The sequence below is a fragment of the Peromyscus californicus genome, unplaced genomic scaffold, assembly GCF_007827085.1.
Source record: "Peromyscus californicus insignis strain IS unplaced genomic scaffold, ASM782708v3 Scaffold_19__1_contigs__length_69161282, whole genome shotgun sequence".
In the NCBI taxonomy this organism is placed as follows: Eukaryota; Metazoa; Chordata; class Mammalia; order Rodentia; family Cricetidae; genus Peromyscus; species Peromyscus californicus.
The window spans coordinates 63,658,457-63,673,690 of record NW_026294491.1 but is presented as its reverse complement, the minus strand read 5'-3'; the positions used below and the strand labels follow the sequence as shown (position 1 = coordinate 63,673,690).

General features: G+C 47.5%; 1 long non-coding RNA gene across 1 annotated transcript in view; it reads right to left on the bottom strand.

Annotated features, from left to right (window-relative positions):
* Nucleotides 1-15,234, bottom strand: part of LOC128115039 (uncharacterized) — a 41,621-nt gene that overhangs the window by 15,960 nt on the left and 10,427 nt on the right. The window contains exon 2 of the long non-coding RNA XR_008219959.1: nucleotides 3,180-3,337. This is a non-coding gene — a long non-coding RNA (uncharacterized LOC128115039). The remainder of the gene's footprint in view (nucleotides 1-3,179; nucleotides 3,338-15,234) is intronic.

The window sequence follows — 15,234 nt, the reverse complement described above, 5'->3', positions numbered from 1 at the left end:
TCCTTCCCTCCATTTCCCTCTGCTGTTCCTTCCTTCCCTCCATTCCCCTCTGCTGTTCCTTCCCTCCATTTCCCTCTGCTGTTCCTTCCCTCCATTTCCCTCTGCTGTTCCTTCCCTCCATTTCCCTCTGCTGTTCCTTCCCTCCATTTCCCTCTGCTGTTCCTTCCCTCCATTTCCCTCTGCTGTTCCTTCCTTCCCTCCATTTCCCTCTGCTGTGCCTTCCTTCCCTCCATTTCCCTCTGCTGTTCCTTCCCTCCATTCCCCTCTGCTGTGCCTTCCCTCCATTCCCCTCTGCTGTGCCTTCCTTCCCTCCATTCCCCTCTGCTGTGCCTTCCTTCCCTCCATTCCCCTCTGCTGTTCCTTCCTTCCCTCCATTCCCCTCTGCTGTTCCTTTCCTTCCCTCCATTTCCCTCTGCTGTTCCTTCCCTCCATTTCCCTCTGCTGTTCCTTCCCTCCATTCCCCTCTGCTGTGCCTTCCCTCCATTCCCCTCTGCTGTGCCTTCCTTCCCTCCATTCCCCTCTGCTGTTCCTTCCTTCCCTCCATTCCCCTCTGCTGTTCCTTTCCTTCCCTCCATTTCCCTCTGCTGTTCCTTCCCTCCATTTCCCTCTGCTGTTCCTTCCTTCCATTCCCCTCTGCTGTTCCTTTCCCTCCATTTCCCTCTGCTGTGCCTTTCCCTCCATTTCCCTCTGCTGTTCCTTCCTTCCCTCCATTCCCCTCTTCTGTTCCTTCCTTCCCTCCATTTCCCTCTGCTGTTCCTTTCCTCCATTTCCCTCTGCTGCTCCTTCCTTCCCTCCATTCCCCTCTGCTGTTCCTTCCTTCCCTCCATTCCCCTCTGCTGTTCCTTCCTTCCATTCCCCTCTGCTGTTCCTTTCCCTCCATTCCCCTCTGCTGTTCCTTCCTTCCCTCCATTCCCCTCTGCTGTTCCTTCCTTCCCTCCATTTCCCTCTGCTGTTCCTTCCTTCCCTCCATTCCCCTCTGCTGTTCCTTCCTTCTCTCCATTTCCCTCTGCTGTTCCTTCCTTCCTTCCATTTCCCTCTGCTGTTCCTTTCCCTCCATTTCCCTCTGCTGTTCCTTCCTTCCCTCCATTCCCCTCTGCTGTTCCTTCCTTCCCTCCATTTCCCTCTGCTGTTCCTTCCTTCCCTCCATTTCCCTCTGCTGTTCCTTCCTTCCTTCCATTTCCCTCTGCTGTTTCTTTCCTTCCCTCCATTTCCCTCTGCTGTTCCTTCCTTCCTTCCATTTCCCTCTGCTGTTCCTTTCCCTCCATTTCCCTCTGCTGTTCCTTCCTTCCCTCCATTCCCCTCTGCTGTTCCTTCCTTCCCTCCATTTCCCTCTGCTGTTCCTTCCTTCCCTCCATTTCCCTCTGCTGTTCCTTCCTTCCTTCCATTCCCCTCTGCTGTTCCTTTCCTTCCCTCCATTTCCCTCTGCTGTTCCTTTCCCTCCATTTCCCTCTGCTGTTCCTTCCTTCCCTCCATTTCCCTCTGCTGTTCCTTCCTTCCATTCCCCTCTGCTGTTCCTTTCCTTCCTTCCATTTCCCTCTGCTGTTTCTTTCCCTCCACTTACTGCTTGTTTTGCTCTTATTTTCTCCTGCTTCTTCAGATGGGAGCTCACACTATTGATTTGAGACTTTTCCTCTTTTCTATTGTAATTTTAGCTGCTAAGCATGTCTTTCAGATCCACCCTAGATTTGGGTATTTGCCTTGAGAATTCCTCTTGGGTTCTCTGTCAGTATGTTGTTTGAGCTCCAAGCACTGGGAGATTTCATCTGATCTCCTGCTTCTGAGTTCTCATGTGACGTCAGCTCTTCAGATGTGTGGAGGTCTTCTTTACAGCGTAGTGTATGCTCTATCCTGGCACATGTTCTGTGGGCACACAAGAATGCCTTCCCTCTTGTCAATAGAGTAATTCAGACACACACATGCACACTTGCACATGTGCACACATGCACACACATCCATCCATCCCTGCAGCATGGCTATTGCTTGCTTCTGCTTAAGGCTGGCTATTCTGTCAGCTGTTGAATCAGATGTCTAGTGAATATGAATCTGTCTACTCCTGTTGGTCCTATCAGGCTTTACTTATTTTTCAGCTGCTCTGTTTTCTTTACTCCACACACACTGAGAGTCCTATCATCTCTCTGTTAGGTTGGCCCTTTTATCGTTACTGGGTCCTCCCATCTAGCCCTGAGGTCTGTGCTCTGAGGTCTGCTTTCTCTAGAATTAGTACATCTTTTCTGCTTTCATTTGAGTACCTTGTGCATCGCCTATCGTTTTCAACTCTTTTTAATTTTACTTCTTTTACTCTACTTGAAGTAGGTTGCTTGGTGACAGTGTGAGGCCGAGTCATATATTTTTATTCATTTGGCCAATTAGACTTTTTTATTTTTTAGGTTTCTTACATTCTTTATTTTATTTGGGAGGGTGATATGTGTGTGGTGTATAAGCACATGTCTGTGAAAGTGCATAAGCCTGTGCATGTGCACACAGAGGCCAGAGAGAAGGGTTGTTCACTGGATCTGGGACACACTGACAGTCAGTGAGGGAGCCCCAGGCATCCTGTCTCTGTCTCCCAAAGTTACCCAAAAGTTATCATTTGAACACACTTGTGTGTTAAACAGACTTGTGTTGTGACACCTCATAGCGCCTTCCCCAGGGAGTGAGTTCAGTCTCTCTGGTCACTGATCATTCTCAGCCTGAACCACACTTCCTTAGCAATAATAAAGACCTAAGATTTGGATTTTTGGAGGCCCAAATTACACTTGACACTGTGGCCATGGCCAAGTGACAGCCATGTCCAACTCTGCTTCAGCTGTCTCTCTGAGGCGCTTGATGAGGATGGCTCCCTATGTGAGTCACTTTCCAGTCACTGTGACTAAACACCTGACGGGAACTACATAAGGGGGAAAGGTTCACATAAGCTGACAGTGTGAGTCTGTCCCAGACAGCTGTAATGTCAACCTAACACAGTCTGGCATTATCTAAGAGGAAAGCCTCAATTAAGCAACTGCTTAGATCAGATTGGCCTGTGAACACACAAGAGAGAAATCGCCTGGATTATAATTAATAAAAGAAGGCCTAGTCCCCTGTGGGTGGCATCATTCCTAGGCAGGTGGTCCTGAGCTGTGTAAGAAAGCTACAGAAGCATGAGCCCATGTGAGAGCTGGAAAGCTTCAAGACCACACCTCGAGTTCCCGCCTTGGCGTCCCTTGATGGCGGGCTGTGACTTGAGGATGGAGTAGGCCTTTTCTCCACTGCAGCGTTTGTTCCTGGTGTTTTATCATGGTGGCAGCAGAAAGGAGACCAGAGCACAATTCATCAGGGTGGGGAGGTCACAGGGCACCTGTCAGGAAGCGGGGAAAGAGGAGTGTTCATACTCGGCTCATTTTCTCCTTTTTTCCTCAGTCCAGGACCCCAGCCCATGGCATGGTGCCGCCCACATTTAGAGCAAATCTTCCCACCTCAATTAACCTAATCTAGAAAACTCCTCACAAACACAGCCATAATAATTCTAAATTTTGTCAAGTTGAGAATCAAGATTAACCGCCACACACTAAAAGGTTTCCCAGATCTGATGGCTCATAATTATCCTTCATGGAACCCCTCCCTCCACCACACACACACACACACACACACACACACACACACACACACACACACACACACACACAGGTCCACATGCACACAGGCACACAGGCACACAGGCCTCTGTCCACCCACCATTTTGTCCTACACAAGTCTTGAAGGAGGATTTCCCTGTGTGCTCCTGTAAAACATTATAAACCTCATTCATCAGTTTTTTTAAATCTTGTTCATTTAAATTGTCACAGCTCAAGAGTCCTGGGATTTAAACCCTGGAAAGGGGAAGGCTCGTCAGCAGAATTTCCGTGTTAATTTGTAAAGAAGAAGAGGGATATTAAAACCTTCTACTCTGCAGAAGTCAGTCGAGCAACTGCAGACAGGGGAGGGAACCTGGTGGTGGCAGGGGTGGGGTGGGGAGGGTAGGAGAAAGTCCTACAGATGCCTGAGCTCTTGAAGACTTGCCTTTTCCCCTGTTGAAGTGAGAAGGGTATGAGAATGAGGAGGTAGGAAAATCATGACTGGTAGAGTCAAGCTTGGAGGGACCAGGCACAGGAACAAGATACTGGTGTAAACTGGCTGGGAAACAGCATGATTTATGGGAGGCAAATTGATGTCCACCCTCAAGGTACAAATGTACTCTGGAGAAGCACACTCCATGTTTTTCATCTCTGTCTTTTATCACTTAAGCTACCAGAGATGATACTATTGGTTAATGCATTTCCAGGAAATGCTTGTTCATACATAAATTTTTTGACATACAGTGACTGGACAAATTGTTCAGATCTGTTCCAAGAAGGCAGCTTTTTCAAAGTTATTTATGCTTATGACCCATCAATGTTTTTAGCACCTAAGAATGTGGGGTTTTTTTTTAATGCCTAAAGGGATTTTCTTTCTGGCTCAGTCTTTGAAAATGCATGCATGTGAGAATGGTCTCTGATCTTTTTGCATATGCAAATACAAAGCAGACAGAAAAACCAAGCCAGCCTGAGAGAGGCCATGTGAAATACCTGACCCCCCTATAGTGGTTGAGGAAAAGAATGGAAAGTTGACCCTGGAGAGCCCATACCATGGGGCCCTTGGAGGGATCAGAAGGAGGACTCAGTGTTTCCTCTGTCCCCTCTGAAACTCCTCTCCAAGTGGGGGCTGGTTAGTCCAACAATCACTGTGTGCACACAGGAGAGGCTCAGCACACAGTGGTTGCTCAGTCCATTGAGCCAGATAGCTCAGCTGCCCCGTCCCAACTGAAGGGGGGCCCGATGATTCCTAGAGACTGCTCTTCAGTCCGTGAATCCGTGTAGGAAGAATAAAGAAACTGGTTTCTCATGGCAGCAAAAGATGGTCTCCACGGCACAGCAACCAAGTGGGAGGGAGGCACTCAGCAGCAAAAGCGAAGGCAGACAGGGAGCGTGGCTGCCCCAGACCTCTACAGACCCAAATCGCCTCTGGGTGGCCACATCCACTCTAGGACTGTCCAGTTCTCTGCCCAGTTCATCCTGCCTGGAAGTGCCCTGGCTGACCTGCCCAGAGGTTTGTCTCACTTGATTCCCGGTTCATTCAAGTTGACAAGAGCAGCCTCTGGTGTGGGCAGAGAGACCACAGACTAAGTTGCAGAATCCGAGTCTGTGCAGCTGACAGTCAAAGCTTGTAAATAAGAAGAGTGAGAACAGAGATAATGGAGAATGGACCTGGGGTCCAGGGGAGCATTGGGTGGGCTTCACCATGAGGAGACTTTACAGATCTTGTGGAGTTACAAGGGACTGGGACTGATCGTCCTGAGGTAGAACAGAAGGGACATTTGAGTGGAAGTGAAGTGGAGGCAAACTTTCAGAGTGAACAAATTTCCCTCCCAAGATGGGCTCAGAAGTAGTTCTGGGAGAAACCTGACCAATGTTCTGACATTGAGGGTGTGTGTGAACGTGGGAAGGGGGATGTTGAGGTCTAGTTAGCAGAGTGAGATTCCACTGGAGGAAGCCAGGCAGGGCACAGTCAGCACATACACTGAAGGCTGGAGGTGGCAGACTACAGAGTCACAGTGCAGCCAGCAAAGGGTGACCACAGGTGGATCACAGTGCCTGTGTGACCAGAGAGTAGAGACCGGAGAGAAGAGACATTGTGACTAACAAATAGAAGAAGCCAGTTGACAGAGAGAACCTGGAAGCCCTTCCCCATCTGGGGAACAAAGAGCACGCTCAGGAAAAGTCTGCCTTACGCAAGCGTGGCAGAGGCGGTGCCATGGGAATGACCTATAGAGAGAGGAGCTTTGAGTGGATGCCTTTTCCCCAGCTCGCCAGCCCACTCCTGTTCACAGAGTGCTTTCTCTTCCTTAAGAATATTTCCCATTTCTATTTCTAACCATGTGTCCATGGTCCAGTCCTTTGTCCCAGGACACTAGAACCTCGAAACTTTAGTGGGAACCAATTCAAACTCAGATCCATGTTTAAAATGTCCGTGAGAGCTCAGCCTACGAGGGCTTGCAGGCTGGTGCTCCTGCGGCAGCCTCTGTTACTGATGGCTGGAGTTCGGGCGCGGTGTTTCTAGGTTTTCGGCCTTATCCAGAGAAGTGAAAATTTGGGCTCACACAGGTTTTCAGAAGAAGCAAGGGAACTTTTATTCAAGGCAAAGGATTAGTGCATGTTATAGAGGGAGCAAGGTTGACAGCCATCACTCAGTGAGGGTATAAGACAGCTCATTATTGTTCCTTTTATGGAGTTCAAGAGAAGCAAGAGCTGCTTACGGAGGGCATTGTTTGGGTGTCTCCCTGTTGTGATTGATAGATTAGGTCATACATTCATTTTTCCCACTGCACGTGTCCCTTCCCATAATGCATCTGATTTTATTTTGTGTGCACGCCCATAATTAATAGGCATAAGATGGTAAATAGGGGGTTCTCCCCAAAGGCTACTAGAGGATGCAATTTTATATTATTGTACATATATCCCAAACGGGTTCAGATCAGATAGGCCCTCTTCTGTTCTTTATAACCAGATTTATTAGATGTATACTTGAAGAGAAATTGTATAAATTTGGTTGTTACCTGTGGTAAGAAAACTCATAATGTGGAAAGATGGGAGTACGTATAATCCAGTGCAGGTGGGGGGTCAAGGATTCTGAGGTTGCTAGGTGCACTGTTTGGAAAGGGGTGTGTGAGGTGAAGGAACTAGGCTCCATGCATAACCTGAGCCAAAGGGGATCCAGACTGAGCTAGCCCTGTGCTTCTCTGCCTGGTTTCCACAGAAGCACAGTAGGGCATGTGAGTTTTGGACAGCAGGGTGTGGAAAAAAGAGTTTGTGGTCCCAGAAGCCGAGGTAATAAGAACCTGGACCGGGGAGTGGGGATGGGAGAGGGCTCAGCAGTCGAGAGTACTGACTGCCCTTGCAGAGGACGTGGGTTCAGTTCTCAGCACCCTTATGGTAGCTCACAACCATAAGTAGCTTCAGTTCCAGGGAATCTAATGCCCTCTTCTGACCTCCACGGGCACCAGGCACACACGTGGTGCATATATCCATACTCAGGTAAACACTCAGACACAGAAAATAAAACAAAATATTTTTTAAAAGAACCTAGGAGAAAGGACCAGGTACGGGGAAGATTGTACATTTTTGTTCAGAAATCAAAGGCTATGAAAATCTGAAGTCACTGATGCACAAAGTCCGACTTTAGAATGGGTCCCCATGGTGGGAGAGCTCCTAAGGGAGCAACTGACATGGGCCTATAGTGGTATGAGTGTGGCCCCATCCTGCTGAGACCAAGGCGGGTCTCTTGGAGAGGTAGAACTGCGGAGAGATAGACTTTGATCTTGCTCAGTGGGTGGAGAGACTTTCTGAAGGGTGGGAAGGGGAAGGAAAGCGCCAGGGATGTGAAGGGACTGTCTGGCAGTGGACCAGCACACTGGATATTAAAACAGGAACCTGAGGCTAGAGAGATGGCCTAGGGGTTAAGAACCCTGGCTGCTCTTGCAGACAACCTGAATTTGGTTCTTGGACCCCACATGGTAGATGGCAACTCTCTGTAACTCCAGCTTCAGAGGCTCTAACGCCCTCTTCTGACCTCTGCAGGCACTGTGCACATATGCCATACATACATAAACCCAGGCAAAACATTCATACATAAAATAAAGATCAATAAATCTTCTCAAAAGTTAAAGTAGAAAGATGAGGTGAAGGCCAAGGAGCTGAGGTTCAACTGGACACAAATGGGAGGGGAAGGCAAGAGCAGGGGAAGAGACTGTCCTCGACAGAGGGCACTCGGTGAGCCACACGCAGCACCCAGATGATTAGCAGATGTCCCGCTTTGCCAACAGTCACTGCATGCTTTGAGGACGTCTTTGAGAAACACAAACTCAAACGTCTTCTACAGTTCAATGGGAAACTTGAAGAGACAGGGGAATGTTCTGGGAAGGATTTATGCTCACTGTGTATACCTTGAGGGTGAACAAGACTCTATCTTTATATCAAATGTGTATCTAATCTCTGGCTCCTGGGCCACACGCATTCCAGAATAGCCTGCCACACTCAAAGATGACATTGTGGTGATGTCAAAAGGTTGGAGACCTCTGCTCTAAATGGTCATTCCTGCTCCAGAACTCCTGACCCCAGTCAGCCTGGCAGGAAGCCGCGTTACAGAACTGCACTGCCTTAGTTTCACCTGGGAGGCTTTCTTAGCACCGGTTCAGCATTATATCCTCCCTAGGTAACTCTAACTGTCTACGTGACACTCTAGAGTCACCTGAAGAGGACATCTGTGGGCATGTCTGTAGGGCTTTTCTTGACTATTGTCTGATGTAGGAGGACCCTGCCCACTCTGGGCAGTACCATTCCCCAGGCAGCCGCTCCTGGGCTGTAAAGGAAAACTGACTGAGCAAGAGCCGGTGAGTAGGCCTGTGAACAGTGTGCTTCATGCCTTCTGTTTCCAGTTCCTTCCCTGACTTCTCTCGGTGATGGACTGGAACTGGAAACCAAATCAGCTGTTTCCTCCCTACACTGCTTTTTGACCGAGTGTTTTGTCACAGCAACAGAAAGCAAACTGGACGAGTGTCCTATACTATTTAAAGCGGACATAATAGAAGCCTTATACTAAACTTCTAAAATTATTAAACTTATTGAAATTATTCTATTTTAATAATAGAGAATTTTAGTTTTTCTTACAAGAATGTTTTGTATATTGAACATATTCTCTCTCTCTCCCATTACTCCTTTTATCCCCCTAAAGTTTTATTTCTGTTTATGTCATTTATACATACATTATTTTATGTATATGATAAAATCTAGGTAGCACAAATCAGAGTAAAATGTGATATTTGAATCCCAGCACTCGGGAGGCAGAGCCAGGTGGATCTCTGTGAGTTCGAGGCCAGCCTGGGCTACCAAGCGAGTCCCAGGAAAGGCGCAAAGCTACACAGAGAAACCCTGTCTCGAAAAACGAAAAAAAAAAAAAATGTGATATTTGTCTGAGACTGGCTTAATTCACTCAATATCACGATCGCCAGTCGAGTCCATTTTCTTGCAGATGACGTCACTTGGTTCTTTCAGTTGAAGAAAATCCCATTGTGAATGAACCACGCCTTCTTTATCCTCTCTGTGCCCCTGGACACCTAGGATGGCTCTGTAACCTCTCTATGGTGAGTAGGATGAAGGAGCCATGGTGGCCGTAGCTACCTCTGTGCTGGGGTTCATTGCCCCAGATCAACTGAATACAGTCACCTTTGAGAGTCGCCTTCTACTGCTGGTCAGCACTCTTTTAAATAGTGACCCCTGCTTCCCTTATCTCCCTCCACCCTTGTGTGTCCCAGCATATAGATCTTAGAGGAACCCACATCACTATTTAAGATTCTCTGTATTAAGTGAAGTATTGATTTAGAGAGAACCTGGTAAGAAAATGTGTTGAGAGGGATTTGGAATGAGCCAAGTGCCCAGGTCATGTGAAACCGAGCTTCTCAGATTGGCTGAATGGTTAAGGGCACTTGCTGTTCTTACAGAGGACCCAGGTTCAATGTCCAGCACCCACATGGTAGTTCACAACTGCCTATAACTCCAGAACTCCAGTTCTGGCCTCCTTCAGCACCAAGCTCACACATGCTGCACATACATGCATTCCTGGAGACAAGTACACATGCACATAAATCTATTTAAGAGGGGTTGGGGGACAGGGAGACCTTGAACTGTGGAACCGAAATGGCTCCTTGGCTCCTTAATAAACCTCCCTTTCATCCACACATCCCAGGGACCCCTTCAGAACTCAGCTGTGGACAGATTCCCATAGCAACCACTTTCTCTGGCTTCCTCCAGTGCATGACACAACCTCACAGCTCCTTTGGTTAATCAGCGAAAGACTGTGTAAAACAGAAGTTCTCCACTATCTCGTTCACAGAAAACTGCTAGACCACTGCCAGAGATGCTGATGTGGGTGTCAGGGTGGTCCAAGAACTGCCAAGTTCTCAGGAGATGCTGCTGCCCCTGGGGCCCCACGGAGGACCACTAAAGGAACATCTCCTTGTCTCGCCTCGACACATGCCAGGTCTGCTCCACTGCACAGCTGCTCATTGTGTCCCTGCCCCTAACAGAGCCCTCAGACTGGTGGACTCCTGCGAGCTGTGCAGAGCTTCAGGCTGTAGCTTCCTGAGCCATCACCCAGGTCAGGGGGCTCCCTGGGACGCAGCTGCTTTTGAGTCATCCCTGTCCTGAGGACCCCTCCTGTGAGGAACCCTAATAAAACTCCATCTGTCACCAACTTGGACTATAGTGTAATCACTATTGTCATTGAGTGTGTGTGTGTGTGTGTGTGTGTGTGTGTGTGTGTGTGTGTGTGTGTGTGTTATGTATGTCTGCACATGTGCACACATGCTATCTCCCTGGGAAAGTTTGTCACACAACGGTCCCTAACACTGTCTCTCCCTCTTTCTTATGGGAGCCAGGGCCTTCCATGACCTGGCATCCCTGTAGCAGTTTCTGGGCTCTCTCGTCCAGTCCTTTGAGAAGCACCCATAGCCTTAGGGAGATAAGTGGAGGCTGCATGTGTGGCAGAGGCAACACATCATGAGATAAGGCTACCTATGGACACGTTTCTCTGTGAGGACCCTGCAGCCACTGCTAGAGGTACGCCAGACCCATCACATAGGAAAAAGGTAACAAATTACTTACAGAGGCATGGCGGCCTCCAAGCTGGCTCATCATTCTTGCACTCTCTGAATGGCAGGCTGCTGGCTACACTGGGTTCTGTTGGCACCCTGCCACCAACTCCATCTCATGTGTCTGCTTGGAAATGGTGTTGGAAGAAGCCAGAGGAAAAGGAAGCTGTAGCAACCATGTGCTCACCTGGGCTCTTTCCTGCAGTGAGGCAAACAGCTAGGAACCTGCTAGGAACCACCAGTCTGTGTATGTGGGTGTGGGTGTGCATTGCCTTGTGTGCAAGGGCATATGAGTGTGTGTGTGTGTGTGTGTGTGTGTGTGTGTGTGTGTGTGTGTGTGTGTGTGTTGGATGCCAGAGGACAACCTCAAGCATCATTCCTCTGGTGACAGGGTCTTTTGCTGGCCTAGAACTCACCAAGTAGGCTGGCTGGCCAGTGGGTGGGCTCCAGAGGTCAGCCTGTCCCCGCCTACCCAGTGCTGAGAGGACAAGTGTCCCCCACTCCACCTGGTGCTCTATTATGCTTCCTGTTGCTGTAATAAAACACCCTGGACAACAGCAACTTGAGGAGGGGGCTTCTTCAGCCCATCACTTCAGGTCACAGTCCATATTGCAGGGAATTCACAGTGGCCGATACTTGAGACCCGTTCATCACACCACATCATCGTTAAGGGCACAGAGAAAGGATTGCGTCCATGCTGCCTGCTTTCTAGCTGCTCATGCTCAGCAAGCTCCCTTCTCTCATACAATGCAGGGCCTAGCTCAGGAAATGACCCAGTCCATATTGAGGGTGGGTGGGTCAATACAATCCCCCACAGACATGCCCACAGGCTAACCTGATCTAGATCATTTCTCACTAATAAAGACTCTTCCTGGGTGAATTTGGGTTGCATCAGGCAACAGTAAAAAAACAAAAAATTGGCCTGCTCACTTCATCTTTTCATCTGGTCTCTGAAGAACAAACTCTGGTCCTTGAGCTCAGAAGCCACACACTTTATGGACTGATCCATCCATCCCCCAGCCCTCTCTCTGCTGCCAAGACCACTCATTCCCAAATCTCCAAATTTTACATAGCTTCTGCTGGCTTTATCTTTTTGGTTGTGAAAGAAGTCCCACGGAATTAGAAAAACTAGTGTAATTATCACCGCTTAAGTGACTAAGACACAAGTTACTGAGGCTGAGGTCCACCCTGGTCTGAGGCTAGCCCTCTCATCATACTCTGCTGACCTCATTTCTTTCCATTTTCCACGTTTCCCAAAATGTGGGATTAGCATGCCATATTTGCATTTGAGACCAAAGTCACCCCAGCAGCCCACAGTGACTCGTGAGGTCTGCAGAAGGTCCCCAATATTAAGCAGGATATTGGAGTCCCGGATGTTTGGTGTACTATTTTTTATTACTATGTGCTAAAATACAACTGTAGCTCTGAGATTCAATTAGCTGTGGTCCCTACATTAAGTCACTTCTTTAGGGTCCACCTCTGTCTCATGGTGGGTCCCCACTGCTGCAACTTCCATCTGAGGCGACAGAGGCAACCCCACAGCACTGTTCTTCTAGCTCTTGGCTATTACCCACTGCTAGAAAATAAATCACATCACATCTCTGTTTTATGTGCTCACATACACATGCACATAAAACAGAAACCAGTATCACAAGATAATGCCTAACCGAGGTTGTGACACCTGCCATTTTCTATTCTGTGTTTTAATGTCTGTTGTGATCCACTAAATTGATTTTATGACCCAGCAATAAGCTGCTACTGTGGAAAAGAAATGCTCCTTTACAGAAGAGTCTGGCCTTTTGATGTTGTTTGCACTGACAAGGAGAAGAGACGGTGGGACTCAGGCTGGAGAGGGGCCTCGGGCTCACTCTGCTGTAACCACCTGAGGGAGAGGTGGGCAGAGTGGACACTGGCGGGACCGCGGCCCCTGGCAGGTACTTTATGCTCTCCCCTCCCTCTGTACTTACCTCACCCCACCCCACCGACTTGAGCCTCCTCTCCCCATCTCTGCAGTCAGATCACTTGAACCTTGCTACCCCGTCCACTGCTCGCCCATCTCCCGACCCCCTTCATTCTCTCTGTCTCTACAGTTACTCCAGGGTAGGCAACCACACCTGAAGATTTGGAGCTAAGAGCCTCAGATGCGAAAGGGCATGCTACATTTGTCTTTCTGGCTCTGGGTTACCTCACTCAGCGTGATCAGTTATAGTTCCATCCGTTTGCCTGCGAAGTTCCTGGTTTCACTTTTCTTTACAGCCAACGAGTATTCTGTAGTGCGTCTGCACAGTTTCATCACCCACTCATCCGTTGTAGGACACTTCGGTTGTTTCCATTTCCTACCCATTGTGAACAGAGCGGCAGCGAGCATGGGTGACCACGGACCTGAGGAGTAGGGCATCTGGTCCTTTGGACATATGACAAGGCGTGATACAGTTGGGTCACAGGATAGATTTATTTTTAGCTCCTTGGGAATTCTCCACAGTGACTTCCATCATATCTGTACCCATTTGCAGTCCCACCAGCAGTGATGAGGGTCCCTTTTCCCCACGTCCCCTCAGCATTCGCTGTTGGCTGTTTTGTTGATCTGTGCCGTTCTGACTGAGGTAAGACGAAATCCCAAAGTTGTTTTGATTCTCATTTCCCTAAATAGTAAGGATAATGAATATTCTTTAGCTATTTCTTAGTCACTTTTATTCTTTTGAGAACTCTCTGTTCAGGCCCCCAGCCTGTTTTTTGAATGTGTCTTCCTTCTTTCCTTCCTTCCTCCCTCCCTCCCTCCCTCTTCTCCCTCTCTTCCTTTCTTTTTCTTTTCTTTTCTTTTTTTTGATTTTTTGAGTTTTGAGTTCTTTGTATATTCTAGATATTAATCCTCTGTCAGACAGATAGACGGCAGAGCTTCTCTCCCTCTCTGTGGGCTTCCTCCTCACCCCGTTGGTGGTTTCTTCAGCTGGGCTGACGCTTTTTAGCTTTACAGAGTCCCACTTGTCCATTGTTGGTCTCAATTCTTGGGCAAATGAGTCCCATTCAGAAACCCCTTTCCTACGTGTATCATTTAGGTCACTAGAGTGTATGTTTTCTTCAAGGAATTTCAGTGTTTTGGGTCCCACATTTAGTTCTTTGATCTCTTTGGCGCTAGCTTCTGTGCAAGGTGATAAATACGGCTTTGATTTTCTCCTCCTGCTTACGGACGTCCAGTTTTCTCAGCAGTTTGTCGGAGCTGCTTTCTTTTCTCCATGTACGTTTTTGACATCTTTGTTAAATATACTGAGTGGCTGAGGTTACGTGGACTCCTGTTTGGGTCTTCAAACTTGTTTCATTGGTCTACATGTCTATTTTGTGCTGGTACCATGCTGTGTTATTACTATGGCTCTGGAATATATCTTAAGATCTAGAATGACAATTTCTCCAGCATTGTACTTTTTGTTCAGGATTGTTTTGGCTATCTGGGATCTTTTGTGGTTCTGTATGAATTTTAGGATAGTTTTCTCTGTTTCTGTGAAGAATGGGATGGGGATTTTGATTGGGATTGCACTAAGGCTGTAAATAGCTTTTGATAAAATGGTCATTTTTCATAACATTAACTCCTCTAAACACAGGATGTCTTTCCATTTTCTAGTGTCTTTCTCTGTCTCTTTCATCAGACATTTAAAGTTTTCTTGGTAGAGGCCCTTCACTTCCTTGGTTAGGTTTATTCCTAGATGGTTTATTTTCTTTGAGGCTGTTGTGAGTGGAAGTGTGTCCATGATCTCCTTCTCTATATGTTTGCTGTTGGTGTGTAGAAAAGCTATTAATTTGTGTAAGCAGGTTCTTCACATTGCTCAGTTTGTCCAACATTTCTAAAAATTTTTCTGGTAGAATTTTTTGGTCACGAATGTATAGCATCGTGTCACCTGCAAACAGAAATGGCTTGAATTTCTCCTTGTTTTAGCTATGTTCTAGGTTTATTCCTTCTCCCGCCTATTGAGTGGACGTCACTGTCTCATCCTGATTTCAGTGGCTTTGCTTCTACCTTTTCTCCACTTCGGATGATGTTGGCTGTGGGTTGTAGTTGGTTGTTTTATTACTCTTTTCTCTTTGGGGGCCACCATCCAGCTCCCAAATAAATACACACAGTGACTTTTTCGTATTTATAAATGTCCAGACTTAGCTTGGCTTGTTTCTAGGCAGCTTTTCTTAACTTAAATTATCCCTTCTACCTTTTGCCTCTGGGATTTTATCTTTCTCTATTCTATATACCTTTCATTATTTCTTGTTGACTGGGTGGCTGGGTGGCTGGGTGGCTGGGTGGCTGGACCCTGAAGTCCTCTTCCTTCTTTTCTTGCTCCTCGATCTCTTTTCTCTCCTTCTATTTATTCTCTCTGTCTTCCAGCCCTGCCTATACTTTCTCCTGCCTTGCTATTGGCCATTCAGCTCTTTATTAGACCAATTAGGTGTTTTAGACAGGCAAAGTAACACAGCTTCACAGAGTTAAACAAATGCAACATGAAAGAATGCAACATATCTTTGCATCATTAAACAAATGTCCCACAGCATAA